Source organism: Carassius gibelio, chromosome B23 (genome assembly GCF_023724105.1).
Source record: "Carassius gibelio isolate Cgi1373 ecotype wild population from Czech Republic chromosome B23, carGib1.2-hapl.c, whole genome shotgun sequence".
Taxonomy (NCBI): domain Eukaryota; kingdom Metazoa; phylum Chordata; class Actinopteri; order Cypriniformes; family Cyprinidae; genus Carassius; species Carassius gibelio.
The window spans coordinates 21067832-21084375 of record NC_068418.1 but is presented as its reverse complement, the minus strand read 5'-3'; the positions used below and the strand labels follow the sequence as shown (position 1 = coordinate 21084375).

General features: G+C 35.3%; 1 long non-coding RNA gene across 1 annotated transcript; it reads right to left on the bottom strand.

Moving 5' to 3' along the window:
- Window positions 1-311: 311 nt before the first annotated feature.
- On the bottom strand, window positions 312-2530 carry LOC128012026 (uncharacterized). The gene is made up of 2 exons (XR_008182691.1): window positions 2052-2530; window positions 312-479 (listed from the first exon to the last, which is right to left on the bottom strand). It is a non-coding gene; the product is annotated as an uncharacterized LOC128012026 (long non-coding RNA).
- Window positions 2531-16544: the final 14014 nt, after the last annotated feature.

Below are 16544 nucleotides of genomic sequence, written 5' to 3'. Positions count from 1 at the left end.
AAAATTTGACCTAGGACCCCCTTTTTGAATATGTTGGGAAGTTGACCTTTCCAGATAACCCTCAGTAACTAATTGTCCCACATTTTTTGCTGCAAATGAATGGGAAGTAGCCCTTTGGAACGTTGCTCACAGCTAATAGTTAATTCATTTATATATATATATATATATATATATATATATATATATATATATATATATATATATTGTGAAGGGGATTTTTGTTTGTTCCTGTTTCATTTTAAAATTTAATAAAGAGATTGATGAAAAAAAACTGTTCCTAACCAAAAAAAAAAAAAAAAAAAGACAAATCATTGCATCATTTTTTTATTCCAACAAGGTTTTCTATTTGTACATTTCAGGTTCATTTTAGGGTTTGCAGCAAACCCCCAATAGGCCTTATTAGACACATGCAGGTACTATTGGTCTTGGGTCAGTGCTCAGCTTGCCCACATTGTCTGGGGTTTGAAGGCTGCTGAGATCTGAAAAGGAGTCACACATGGGTCAAAACACCTATCAAGGAGATGGAGACAACAAAACATTCTTACAAGAAGACAGAAGAACACAGGGAAAAATGTAAGTTATGCTTACACATGAAATTACTGATTACAGCCAAGGATGAATTGCAGAATGGAAGAACCACAACACAACTAAAGGTGAAAAATAGCTGCAATACAACCGAACCGTTATCAGAAACCCAACCAACCTTATGATTGGCTGTTTAAGCCGAACAGACCAAAGCTCTCTGTGTCACAACTCAAATAACATGAATAAACAGGAATATACTTTGAAGATTAGTTTAAATGAAAAAGCTTTGATGGAAAAACATGAAAAACCCTTATCGCTGCAATTGTTTGACTATATTTCCAAATTAGACTATATACGGCTAATTGTAGCCATTGTGAAAAGTTCCTTATCAGCTAATCCAGGAGAGAAAATTACTGCTTTTCAGAAGTTCTCCTCGCGCCATCTAATTGACACTCAAGAGTGAAACAAACACTGTTGTGAAGTGCTAACTGCGAGAGCCACCTAAATGAGACCAGTCTCATTAGCAAATGCTCTTTTTTAGACCGTCCTCTTATCTAACTAGCACTTCATCTGATCGGAATTTGAATAAAACACGTCTATGGATCCACAGACCTCGCTTTGCTCTCTTTAAAGGAAGAAATGCATGATTAGATTCTCATTCATCTACAGAAAAGCAACAAATGAATGCTAGTTAGTCTTTTGATGACAGATGTATTGAACTAAACAGAGGTATTTACAGCATTTAATAGGGGATATGGAGTTTAAAGGTTAATTAGAGGATGAACAGAACATTTTACAGCAATGTATTATTGATAAATGTATGGCTTTATGTAAAACAAAATTATTCAACTTTCCTTTGTAACTTACACGAAGCATTTATGAGTAAAAGTGCTTGGGCAAGTGGTAAACTTCTAACATAACCATAGGCATATCTTGTTATTTGCTATAATATTATATATGTCAAATATCAGTATGCTGTGATGCTATATACCAAATATATGCCATCCAAAAAGCTTGGCGTGTGTAAAAATGTTTTTTTTTTTTTTTTTTTTTTTTTTAAATCAATATTTTTATTCAGCATTTAATCAAGTCACAGTAAATCAGATCATAATGTTACAAAAAAATTATTTTCCAAGTAAATACCATTCTTTTAAACTTACTATTCATCAGAGCATCCTAATAAATAAATAAGTACACAAGTATGTATCACTGTTTTCAACATTGATAATAAAAATAAATATTTTTGTACACCAAATCAGCATATCCTAATGACTTCTGAAGACTGGAGCAAACTCAGCTTTGCTGTTGCAGAAATAAATTACATTTTAAAATAGATTAAAACATAAATCAGTTGTTTTAAATTATAATAATATTTCTCAATATAAACTGTAACTTTATGTATGTAATAATCCTTTTAAAGTCATCAGTATCCAGCCTCTTTGACTGCTCGTAATTCAAAGCCTATTTTGCAGCACTACAGTAAAGTAACAAATTCATGGCTAACCCAAACACTCATTTTCACCCACCTGGCCAAACATGTCAACACACCTCCTGGTTTTGAAGACTCGGTTCGTCTTGGGGATGCACATCATCACAGAGCTGCATGCTTCCACACCCTCAAAGGCAAATGAAGGCATTGAGGATTTCTTGAAATGGAAAATTTGCAGCCGCTCTCGGGTGACGTGACCCGTGCCTGTCAGAGCGCTGAAATCTTCTTTAACGTTTCCATCTTGTTGGCTGTGCAGTGGCATGGGGAAAGGGCAGGAAGTGAGATATTCAATAACCCTGACCTTTCTGCCCGCCAGACGTGCTCGGCCATTTGCTTGTTAAACAGTGACTGCGCCGTGGCGGATCGGTGGCCCTGAAACTACAAGTGTTGAGAAGATGAGGGTTATCACTGAGGATCAGTGATAACATCTTAGATTTAACTGAAACTAGATGGTGTGAGACGACAGCAACACTGATTATATTTGTAACCATGTCCAGTTTGTCCATTTCAAAATGTTTGCCAGTCAGTTGTTGAGCTCTGGCAATTTAATTAATTGCTGCGGGAGCCATTCTGTCATGAATTTAATTAAGGAGCATTCTGTATTTCTTGTTGACATAAACCAGAAAGTCAGGAAAGTCAATTCATTCATTTAAATTCTTTCCTGCGACACCTTTGATATTATTTAAATCCATTTACACACTGCTTTAATTTCACATTTGACATGTCAGTGAGTGATATGACCAGTATGATATATTCTGTCAAATTGGTTTTAACTGAAATAAGCCAATAATTAAATTGAAAGTCAGTGCTGAATTAAAATGCCAAATATTAATAAGTTACTGACTCGTGTATTATAGCAAGGCAGAGCAAACAGCAACTGTTTTTGATTTCATGGTCTTTAGGAGAGTTTAAAAATATAACTTTCTTAAGCTTTTGAAATGAAAATATGGAAATGATACCATCATTTATAATTGAAACAGCCTGCAGCAATAATGTGTTATAGTGTAACTGCTAGTTCACCCAAAAATGAAGATGTCGTCATCACTTACACATTATTTCTTCCTTCTGTAAAACCAAAAATTAGATGTTAGGCAGAATGTTAAAAAAGAAGGACAAAACATGCTAAAAATATCACAAAAGTAGTTCATACAACTGCAGAATATCCCAGTATTTTTGCACAAATAACAGACCAATATTCTGGTCAGCATTCCTAGAAAATCTAAGTTTTTTCAAACTTTCCGCATCACAAGTTATGAAAAAAAAAAACAAACAAAAAAAAAAACAAGTGGTTACCATTAAAGATGCATTAAGTGATTTTGGAGAAATGCTGTTGAAAGTGGATTGGAAAAAGTACCGAAAGAGCTATCAAGATAGGGGTGTGATTTCAAACATCAACAGCGTTTCTCCGAAATCACATACTGCTCCTTTAATGACATCAAAGCTGGTGCCGTGTGTCTAAAGCCACCATTTTTAAAGTCCACCTATCATGCCATTTCAAATATAGCCTTCCATGGAGTATGTAACATAGCTGTGTGTAAATGCAAATTATCTACATTGATTGATACATGAAGTGCATTATAAATTAAAGGTATTGTGTCCCAAAATAAAGCATCGACTCAGAAAAGTGTAAACGAGTTGTTAGTAATTCGAATTTCACCTTTATGATGGCAACACGTTATGGGGTAATACATTTGCATAATGTGTGCCTATGTTCTATGTTGGCTGGCCGCAAAACAATTTGACTTGCCCTCATACACATCATTCTACTGACGACTGCTTCTCTATTATCTGGAAGTTCATCACAGGATTCATAAAACACTTGCTCTTGAAAGATGGCTCATTACCCAGTTTGTTTGGACCAACTGGCTCCACTGAATCTCAAACTTTATGTATGAAAAATAATAAATGATTATATGCTCTATTTAGGTAGAGCGTTACTTAACGTTGGTCATTTGGTCATTAATTTTGATTATTTTTTGGAAAATGGTTCAGTATTGCTGTATTGTGAACTGCTGTAATCGGTCTCATGATCGACAGGGCAAACGCCTCGTGAATCATATTAGCTTTCAACATTTTCCTACTTGTAAAAAAACACAAGGTGTCTGAAATCACCAAGAGGCGTCAGATGGCTTGGGTCGCCGCTGTACAGAGGAAAACCATCACCTTCAATAATATTATAATACATAGTTATGATGAGACATGTTGTGTATGGTCTCTCTCTCTCTCTCTCTCTCTCTCTCTCTCACATACACACACACAGACAGATTACATTTTCTCTAGTTTTTGGCCAATAAGGGAGTCAGTTTAGTGTCTGTATTTTTTATTTTTTTACATTTTCTTTTGACCCAAACCTGAACTTAATTTGCTTTTTGATATTTTTGTGCTGACTGTATTTACAAATTTGAACAACTTGTTTAAAAAATAAATAAATTAAAAAACTGGAACGAACTTAAAAATAGGAAGTAAAGCGTCTTGGTGGGTTGTGTCTGAGGTGAATGTTCGTCAATATTATACCGGATTACAGAACTACCGGATGAAAACAGAGGATTTTTGCACGTATGAATTACTCCTGAAGTGTAACAAACCCGCATAGACAAGCTTCATAGCTCACAGAATCTGAGAAGTGTGTGTGTTTGTGTGTGTCACCACTGATGCTTGGTTAATGTTAACATTTCCTCAGTGAGAACAATTGTTTTTCCACGTTTAATTTGCAGATCCATTTGTGAACTGCAGGTGAGCCTCCAGTGACTTTACATTTTTTTATTGATCGGAGGTGTAAGCGCTCACTCCACAGACCCGGTAGGAGAAATTATCAGGGAAACTGAGGTAAACTTTCATGTGTTCATAGGGATCGATTCCTCCTACAACCTCTTTTTTTTTTTTTAAGGAGCGTTGTTTGGCTTCATTATTAAGTTTGACCATATAGGTATAGGCAACTTTTTTTGTTACGTTCTATAACTTTTTCTGGAGACCGGCTATTATCTTATTACAAGCCTGCTTTGCGTTGCCTCTAAAATGGCCGCCGTTACCCACAATGCACCATTCCATAACGTCTACGCCCGAGCTCTATTGTGCGTTCAAACAACAGAACTGTGTGTATAATTTCCGACAAGTGCTGTACCAATCAGAACAGACTGGGCCATCTGACCAATCAGAGCAGAGTAGGCTCACGAAAAGGAGGGGTTTAAAAAGACTAAATCTTCGAACTGCTTCAAATGAGTAGTTAGAGAATCATTGGAAAATTAGATGATATTGTTTGACCTTGCATGCTTGTGAACCTATTGTAGAACACTCCTAAAACAATATTAGGAACCTTAAAAATTGCATAATTAGGGCACTTTAATCGAAAGGAAGGAGTAATGTGATTTGCGAGTGATTGTCAGTGAATGAGATTTAGATTTTTGACTGCTGCTCACTTTAGAAGACTTCTATAATGATTTGATGCTGCTTTTTCATCCTTTTTGGAGTTTGGAGCTCAAACACTCAGACACTGTCCTTTTGTGGTGCATAGAAGAAAAAGCAAACCAGGTTTGGGATGACTTGTGGGTGCCTAACCAAATCACATTTTTTTACTTTTTTTATTTTTAATCTTAATCATTCAAACAATCTGTATCTCCATTGATTCCTCAGGAGTTGTCACCATTATGAACTGCCTCACCCATTATTTCTCTTCTAGCATTCCACATCTCCCAGCCCTGAAATCCAATGAATCGAAACCTCAAACAAAGTGAGACAGGCTGAGAGAAAATGAGAGTGAGAAGGAGACTGATCCCATTTTCTTCCACTTGCGTACCGCGTCTGGTCATCGATTACCAACGTAGGTGAGTAGTTAGCATCTGCGTCTCGAGTTCGCAACAAAGGGACGATGACTGATATGAGCAACACATTTAGAACTGAAACAATTTTTTCCCGCCAAATTGTCGATCAGCGCTTTTTTCCTTCGCTCAAACCGGCGCAGCAAGAAAAATCTCCCATTAATAATGTGTGGATAATGGAGCATGAGCCTGAAAAGAGAATTCAGGAAGATAATGGGAGTTTGAAAAGGGGGAAATGGGGGAAAGAAAGACGGAAAAGACCCCCTGCCGGGCTTCACTGGCTTCCTGGCTGATCTTTCCCATAGATATCACATATTAACCCCAAGACGTAAATTCTTCTCCCTGCCGAAATAGACCCCTAGTCATTCTGTCGGGGAGGGAGACCATTACACTTTAAGACCCGCTCAGTAACAGAGAATAATTAATGTGCCCCGCTCCCCAACCCCCAGCCTATCATTCACAGCCTTTTGAAGTCTGTTTATTGATGATAAAGACATAACCCAGTTTGAGAGACTGTTGGCGTGTGCTTTGAAGGTTACGTTTCTCTGGTGGTGATTAAACAGAATCAGTGTGATGGGGTGACTTCATGTAGTTGTGTATTTGAAGAACCTTTTTTTTTTCATTTATGGATCTGGCGGACAGGATCATTAAAATTTACTTACAGTGCATTCAAGGTAGCCTATATATTTTTTTTCAGTACATGTTCCTCAGGAATCAACCCCACAACCTTGGTGTTGCTAGCACAGATTTAAAGCTGTATTTGAACTCAGTAGCTCATTTAATTGGGAAAACTGTGGTGCCATGACTCTGAACACACTTAGTGCCAGATTTACTATTCCACATTGTCTTTTGGCCTAAAAATAATAGCGTACTGTCAGTATTTACTAAAGACGCACAGTGAAGAATTAGCGCTGTATAGGCATCGACAGTTATTGTTGCGCCTGACCTTATTGAATATGCATTTGTAGGAGTTTCCCTTTCAGGTGAAAAACTTATGGGAGTAGAGCATGAAAATGAATCACGCAACGCGATTTAACATTTGAATTGGAAATTATCTAATTGCATCTGCGTTCTTTAATGTGCACATTGTCAGTAAATCACATGCAGAATTTTTCCCTCCCATCCAACCCGATCTCACGGCAAATCGCACATATTTTACGAGGTGGCTTATTCGTACGGCCACACTCAAATTCATATGATTTTTGCCAAATCGTACGTATATTATGAGTTGCACAATTCATGTGAATTTGTACAAATGACCTACACCTAACCCCGCCCCTAAACCTAACCGTCACTGGGGTTTATACAAATCATATAAAACCATACGAGTGAGGTTGTACAAATTTGTACTACGAACTATTCAGTAATTGAGCGAGTCATTAAGCCAATTCCTACAACTCGTGAGATTAATTTGAGAATATTTTTAATCAGTTCATTAATATATACACCTTGCTTTCAAGGAACAAAATAACTTGCTCTAGTTAATCAGTGCAGTGCAACAAGTGAAACGAGAACCGTTCTGAGTGACTCAGTAATCGAGTGATTCATTAAGCCAATTCGAAAAACTCATTTTGGTCAATTCATTAATATATCTAAACATAACTTTCTCCAGTAAGCAAGTGCGGTTCAGTGAGTGAGTCAAGAACTACTCTGAATAACTCAGTGATTGATTGAGTCATCAAGCCAGTTCCTATAACAAATAAAATGAATTTGTGAATCTTTTGTCGATTCATTAATATACTGTATACATGCGCCATGTTTATAAGGAACAAAATAACTTTCTCCAGTAAGACAGTGCATTTCATTGAGTTAACGGTTCTAAACGATTCAGTAATTGAGCGAATCAATAAGCCAATTCCAGTAACTCATGAGATAAATTTGTGATTTTTTTTTTTTTTTGCCAGATTGATTAAATTAATTCAGTTCACAAAAGTCATTTATATGTTAATCAGACATGCAGCAAGAACACAGATTGTTATGCCTGTTTATTGTCTTAGTATCATTTCACAGTATCCATCACATTCAGTTCTTTCTCTATGATCACATCCATTTTCAGACTTCAAGCTCTCAACTTTAAAACATCATTTGTTTTTGTAGTTCAGAAACACACACACACAGACACACAGAGAGAGAGAGAGAGAGAGAAAGAGAGAGAGAGAGAGAGAGAGAGAGAGAGTATTGTATTTTGACTGTATGCAAGTAACCAAACTAAACATGACAAAAATCACCAAAAAGACCTCCCAACTCTAGTCAAGTACAAACAGTACCAAGCTTTACAGAAAAAAGTTGGTTGTAGTACTGCCCCATCACCAGGTGGAGGTGCCATCAAACAATCCTATTCCCCAAAATGCCACATCCCACAGACCTGTTCCACCCTCAGCTGGAGTTCATTCCCATCCTTCCCTCATCTCTCCTCCAGCTTCTATAGCTCATCCTTCTCAGAGCCAGCAATAATCGCCACTTTCACAGACATTCACATCCATGCTTCACCAAAGCATTATGCACAAAAGCTACTTCAAATCATGAGTAGCTTCCAGGCAGACCAAGTTTAAGAGTAGTACAGTCAAGCTACTTATTTTGAAACAAGCTACATGTTTCTACAAGAATTACAAAGTACTACTAACAAAAAACAACAAGCTACATTCAAGCTACTAAGGCAGCAATACAGTTAACCTGATCATATAACAGAGATAATGGTTAATCAGTTAACATTATTCCCTGTACGGAAAACTGTAATAAAAGCTAACGGGATATTTCATGTAATTTTACAATAACACTTAGTAGCTTGAATGTAGCTTGAAGTCAAGTTTACAGCTTTTGGAAGTGACAGTAAAATTTTTGCAGTTTTGGAATTTAAGATGAAAAATGTAAACTGGCATACCCAGAATTTCCACGGGTGACACTTCATGGTTTTTCATTGAAATAGCATTTTTTTTCTTAGTTTTTTTTTCTTATCTATTATGTAAATTAGGGTAAACTTAATGTTTACTGCATTATTTTAGTGTCATCTTTATTATTATGATGGTGTTTTATATATTAGTATGAACGTACGTTTGTGAAAAGGCTACTTGTGATGAGCTTTCGAAATACGTTTTTGGTGGATATCAATTACAATAATGATATCTGTTATAAACACATTTGCTATGTTGTGGATGATATTATATTACAATAACATTATATTAGTTCAAGTAACAAATGTGTGTTTCAGTTCAATCCGTAAAACCTAAGATGTTTATCATGGATTTCACAGATTTATTATTATTATTATATGTTTTTTTTTTTTTTTTAATGAGCTTAAAATGGGTTAAAAACAATAATGAATAGCATCATAGAAAAAGAGAGACTGCAACGCCATGCAAGGACTTCTTCAGAAAAACTGTTTTGATGAAGAAAAAAAATGAAATTAATGAATCAAGCCAATTCACTAAAGCAAATTAAAATGTCCAACATATTAAAGAAATAAAAACATTGAAAAAACAGTGATGTAACGTTTTGTAACACAAAGCAAGGAAAGGGAGGAGGAGTTACTATGCTGTAAACAGCTGAGCTACTGTTACTCTACTGAAAAATGAAGTCAAGTTAGCAGTGTGGCTAGAGTTAGTTATTTCCTCAACGTGGATGCACACTCACAGGTTAGGAAGCACACTAGATTCACATATCTCACGTATATCCTCAGTTCAAATAGTGAATGGGTGGAAAGTGTGACAAACACAGTCTCAAGCTCCTGCGGAGCTGCCTGGAAAAACGAGTGATGAGAGGAAAGATGCAGCAACCCCCGGCCTAGTTAAGCTCGGAGGAAGGCGAGAGCTTGGAGAGAGAGAGTAAGAGAGAGAACGTGGTTCTTTTCATTAACAGCCTGATTTTTGAAGCCTCAGTTTCCCCCTGGTTGGAGCCAGTCTACTTTAGCTCGCTCTAAACAGCCAATGCATAATTCAAAGATTCTCCTCCCTTCAAAAGGAAGCTGCTTTGAAATACTAAACTTTGAACTGCTGCATACGAAAAAAAAAGAGAATGGGTGGGGGGGTAAAACAAAATACTTGTGTAGGAGAGGAAGACAACAGCCAGTCAGAGCTTCATGGAGAAACCCAAGAAAACCCTAAGAATGCTTCTATAAAGAGGGGGAGTTGCCAAAGAGTTGTAGGCCATTAAAATCATAATGACTGTGTTGGGTGACTGTATGATTCTATGTGACAGGAATAACAAAATATAATGCCAAGCAAACCGGCTATTAGCACTGAATGTCCAGCTAAGCCCATTCAGTTTGATACATAATATTCATATGCATATATAGTTTGAAATATTTAAATATATATACACATGTATTTATGATTAACTGATTTGTCAGCACTTAAAATATACTACTAGTTCTACTTCTACTACTGATAATAATACTTTTATTTCCAAGTATGCATTAAATTGATAAAGAAATTGTTAAAAAACGAAAATATTTTAAAATATATTCAAAAAGAATAGTTCTTTTATTTTATTATATTTATTATATATTAAATGTAATAACTAATATTATTATTAATAACTAATAATAACTAATATTATTAACACATTATCATGGAAATATTTGTGGAAATATCTCATACTCCGTCTATAACAATGTGTGTAAATCTTTAAACACAAAAAATATCATTATTAAAAGCCACATATTTAACAGTTACAACAGTAATGAACGACACAATTGATCTTGAATTTGATTTCCATTAATTTTCTACATTATATTTAGTAATAGCTTATCAGTGGTGACTATCAATATGGCAGAAATGTACGGTAAAAATCAAGCAGTTAATGTCATGTAATCAAAATGTAAAAGGCAATTACAGTTAATTTCTAAAAAACGTACAACCCTGGCCCAACCTGAAGAGGAGAGAAAGATAGTGAACAGCACAGTACAGAAAGAGAGAGACATCACACAGATCAAAGCCTTTCTGGGCTTTTGCGAGCTCCTGATTGCAAACAGCAGGAGACCTGTGGTGCAGGCAGCTAAAAAGCAAGCAGAAAATTTGACTTTGGTGTCAGTTTGGAGGGATGGGGCTCCCCAGGGCCTCGTGAGTCCGACTGAAGTTTGCATTAACCAGCAAATAACCCGACTTTGAGAGACAATGCTACCTTGAGATCACAAGCATCATCACCAGAGTGCTCTCAGAAGGATACTATTTGACTAAATTAATCTTTTTCATGCAAAATTTCTTAAGTTGACAGAATTAAAGGTTTAAGTCCTGGCCACAAGCAAGCCCGACCGCATTTGAGCTAAACCAAGTTAAACAAAGATAATATATTTACAAAATACCCCTTTTTGTAATTTCATATTATATATATATATATATATATATATATATATATATATATATATATATATATATATATATATATATATATAATATATATTATACACACCATTTCAGCCTGACTCCCACAAGGCACCCAAGAATGATTAAAAGTTACCTGCAATCTCTGATTACCGGTGGGTGCCCTGACTTGTGCCGCAGAATACACGTGGCCTTTTACTTAGCGGCAGTTTAATTAAAAATCCAGTCAAATGAGATTTCTGCGCAATAACAGATGATAATAGGTCACTAGACAGATAGTTGCAGTTGTCCTCCCTCATTAAAACTCTCCGGGCACCATTTATCTAATGAAAGACTCAATCTATTCCTCTCTATAGGGAAGAAAGGGACCAAATTAGTGCGACGCCAAGCCAGCGTCCGCGGAGGCCAACCTGACTACTATTAAACACAATGGTGTTTTTGCGAGATGAGACATTTTCTTATTGCATGCACGAGATCGATGCGATTTCTCCTTGGCCATTGATTTGACTCAAATGCATTGTTTGGCTAAATGGCACTTAGCCGTAACGCAATCTAGACCGGGCTAATTGTTACAATTGATGTAATTGTACAAGTGGCAATGGGGAAATGGTTAAATGTCACCAGAGAACTGGAAGAAACTAGGTTTAAAGAGATTTGCATTTCGCACGAAGGCCACAATTAGCATGTTTTGAGTTCAACCTGAGGTTTTGTTAATTGGCCTACTTCTTTCTAGGTTTTTTGAAAGCTCTTTTCGAGGAGGCAAAAAGAGCAGCACCTCTTTCAACATTGGACTGGATGAGAAAATAAAATAAAACAAATATTGCAAAATATGAGATTAAATAACAAGTAAACCCACACAGTCCAACTTGAAAACCAACGGAGTTTCCATATCTCTTGAACTAATGGTGTTCTCACTGAGGTCCGTTAACGTTATACAAAAAAAAATTGAAATGTCATAAATGCCACATATGAATATATCATGTTCACTTTATGACTATGATTGGCTTATTCCCCTGTAAATGCAATAAAACATATTAGTTTCAAATCTGAATAGGTCAAACTGGTAAACAAGGTTATTACTGTCAGTCACGTTTGAATTGACAAATAAATGAAATTATTTAAAGGTGATCTATGAACCTCTATGTCTAATGATCTGAAAAGAAGGTGATTATTAATAATAATAACAGAACACCAGTGTCATTTTAGTCTCATTTTATGCTATTATCATTCTTATATTTAGAATTAGCTTTAATTTTTATTTCCATTTTCAACATTATAAGTAGAATTTGAGTTATAGTTTTAGTAATTTTTATGTGCATTTGAAGTTTTTATTCTTCCCTTTTAACATTTCAATTAAGTATTTTTATTTCAGAATTGGTTTCAGCAACAGTATCACTCAAATTAATTCCACATAGTTGCCAAGGCAACATTTCAAATTGTCACGTTTTATTTTCCCCACCTAATATTTATATTTTATATCAACTTTATTTAAAATTACCAAAAACTATTTAATAATTTGACAATATTTAACAATAACAACACTGCTGAAGAATAGTTAGTTTCAACACATAACAAGCTATGCAAAATGCTTTTTTTATTGCATGATTTTGATGCAATTAAAAACAACAATGAGATTTTCATGTGACAGTTTTAATAAATATTACGTTAAAATAAACATGCAAAACTATTGTTGGCTTCTCATTTAAAACCACCAGCGATTTCGACCAAACCCTGCTTTTCAATTCAAAATTTAAATTGCTTTTGAAAGATGTTTGTTTAACCTTTCACCATAATTTGATTCAATTATTCATTTCATAAATGTTTGAAAGGGAAGATTTCTTTAAAGAAAATTCAAGGTCTTCACATTTCATTACATCTAAAGCAAGTTCTCTAAACAGGAGAGGTTTGATAAGTCTTTACTGAAAAAAATGACAGCCCTTGACTTATATGTCCACAGCGTGAACATAGTTAATCTTCAGTTCTATTTATTCAGTTTAAAATGTCTTTTAATTGCTTTAGGTTTTTTAAAACTCATTGTGGTACTCTTTGACTGCTACAATTTGTGTGTACATAATACAAAGCTTTCACCGATGCTTTCTCCCTGATGCTTGCCAAGACTTTCTTGATGGATAAAGACTAGATTAGCACCTCTTCATGAAGAGGATCTGTAAGAGCATGGTCAAGGCAAACGTCAGACGCGTTTTTATGTAAGCACAATCTTCTATGTGAGAGAACAGAATATGTGTGGGCCCGAGTCATTATTGTATTCTTGATAAAGTCTCAAGGATGCTGTGCTGAATTCACAAAGTGTCACAGGGTACATTCAGCCAAGTAAAGAAGTGATATTACTTATGAACTTTCATAAAACGAAGAAGTTTTTTGTTTAAAAATATATCAGGAGAACCGAAAGTAGACCTCACCTAAAAAAAAAAAGAAAAGAAAAAAAAACTAGTTCACTAAGCTTGTCACTATGAAATAAGAAATTATATTTGTCTTAAATATAAAGAAATAAATATAAAGGAAATAAATTGTTCATAATATAATACCAAAATGACATTTTGTTATATATTATCTTAAAAAAAATTATATATCTATCTATCTATCTATCTATCTATCTATCTATCTATATATATATATATATATATATATATATATATATATATATATATATATATATATATATATATATATGCAATGCAAAACAATACAAAAACCTTTACCAAATGCCCTTTATTGTCTTTATACAGAGGTCATTAAAAATTCTGCTTTTAAATGCAAAGGATAAATAAATAAAGCTAAAAAATAAAATAAACAAACAAAAATAAATAATACACACCCCAAATTCTTTGTCTTTTTGCAAATGTAATTAAATAGGTTGCAATGCAACCATGTAAAGCAAACAAATATATATATTTTCAAAATATAATTTTACATTTTTACCTGTGATTATATGTAACAGAGTGAATTATATTATATATATTATATAGTGAAACGTGACCTGGACGTTCACATTAACAGCCCACATTCATATTTGCACAAACCAAAAATAAATGGCCTCGTGAATGGAGCCTTCTCAGCCTTTTTGGCAATACAACACAAAGCAAATCGTAATTGATTACAGAAGGCTCTTTTGTGCCGATGGAAGATATCAGTGAAGCCATGAACCTATTGTCAAGAGCATACCTGCTCCTAATGCATCAAAGAGCTCCTTTGTCCCTCTAAATAGTGTGGTTTCTCTAAGACCTCATTACCATAGTATAGCTGACTTGTGGGATCACTTTGGTCCCCAGATACTGGTTTTATTCAAACCAGACCACACTGTATTTCACCCTCATTAATAAGAAATCTCATTACGCAGACTTTCATTTGATAGACCCTGCCATTGGTTTCCTGGTGGGTTCGGATATCGTTACATCAAAGGCTACTGCGCTTTTAAGCTGCTTATTGATATAGTCTTGCGGGATTTGTATAATATGAATCCATAAGATTATGTACACAATGGAATTGATGTTTATTTTCTTTCAAATTGCGGTTGGAAAGGGCTCAACAAAAGGCTAAACACTGCTTGATCACTATAAAAATGCAAAATGATGAGGAAACAATGGCCAAGGCGCAATAATACCGCTCATCAAACCCTCTATTCTAAAGATTTACATTAATTTACAGATGTATTAACAATAGAAACTTTCTCGCTGCTATATGAGGCTTTTCCGACAAACAACAACAAACGCTACTCTTTCTTCTGAAGTCTCTAGACTCGTTATTTCCTGTCTCCTGGTTTTAATTGTGTCAGCAAACTTTGGATATTTATTTGACTCATGGAGTCTTATGACAAACGAAATGAGGAAGGCAAGCCCGGCCTAATTGGCTATCAAAGTAAAACTTCTATCTTCGCAGGCTCCGGGCCCTTTGTGTTATTAGCGCTTGTTTATTAGTGGCATTGATTGAACAGGACCGACATTAAAACTATGGAAAATTGAAAGCAAGATGCCAATGGATCATCATAGAAGCACACATTTGTTGATGAGAAGAGAGAAGATGCTTTAGTTCTGCTGCAGAAGCTTCAATGAAATGACAATGTTTTGTAATTATCTTGCTTTTGAAATTCACCATCTGGTGTGTGTTTCTTTCGATCAAATATATGCAAACACATACACAGACATAAACTACAGTAGTTATGCTGTAAGAAACTTGCCTCTTCCTTCTTGTGAGGATTGTTTTCATATTCATACAATTATATATATATAAAAAAAGTACACAACATATAGTTAAAGGGATAATTCTCTAAAAATGTAAATATATAAAATATAAGTGAATTTTTTTCTTCAGTATAAGAGTTAAAGGTACATTTTGTAAGATATTTTCAGTAAAATGTCCAAAAACCACTAGGCTAGTGTTATATATGTTGTCCATCTGATTACTAACAATATCTCTAATGTTTTCAACTACTTGTAAATCATGAGAAAATTCCCATTTTAAACAGTGACACGGGGCAGTTCAGTCGCCTGTCAATGACGTTAGTTACCCTTTGTTACAGCCTTTACTGATGTAGAAACCACATGACAACAGTGTCGTGGACAAATACGGAAGTTGCTTTGCAATAAACTTCAACTAGAAAATGATGCTCGCTTGTATTTTACTCGACAGGCGAGTTGTTTTGATTCGTATCTTTACAGAAAACGTATGCTATTATAACGATCAACAAGATTAGTATTATGGGGCATATACGCCAAACACGGGGCATCGCATCTCTAGACCCGCGCGAGGACGCGTCTGATCCATCGTCTGATCGCATCTTTGCATTGACTTTGTATGTAATCTACTCCCGCAAATCGTTGAACTCGCCTTAAATCCATGATTTATCTTTCTGTCTGATTGATGGCCGTCAGCGGTTGGATAGAAGACAACACAATCTATCATTCCACGCTCCTTGTTAGCCTCATCAAACCACGCGATTGTTATTGTTTTGATAGTGCGCCCTCTCGTGGCAGGTCCTACAACCTGTACCTTTAAAGATCCTTGGTGAATCATAAATCATGGCCCTCTGTGATTCATAAAATGCAAGTCACCTCATGCTCCTGATGATATATTGAGACCTTATGAAGCAAAACTATCGGTCTGTGCAAGAAACTGCACATATTTACAACATTATTACCTTTAATCCATATAGTTTCAGGCAAACCGATCGTGAATGAACTAGACTGAATCATATGAAACTGTTCGTGGCTTGAGCGGCACAGAACTACAAGTTTTTTAATCAAAATTCACTTTGGATGCCTGACAGTCATGCCGAGCTAAAATACTGGCATGTATGATCATATGATGCTGGTTTTTGCATTCGTTCAGCACTCTAGCTTCTCCAACAGTCACTAAACTGAGGAAAGACCATTGAGACAA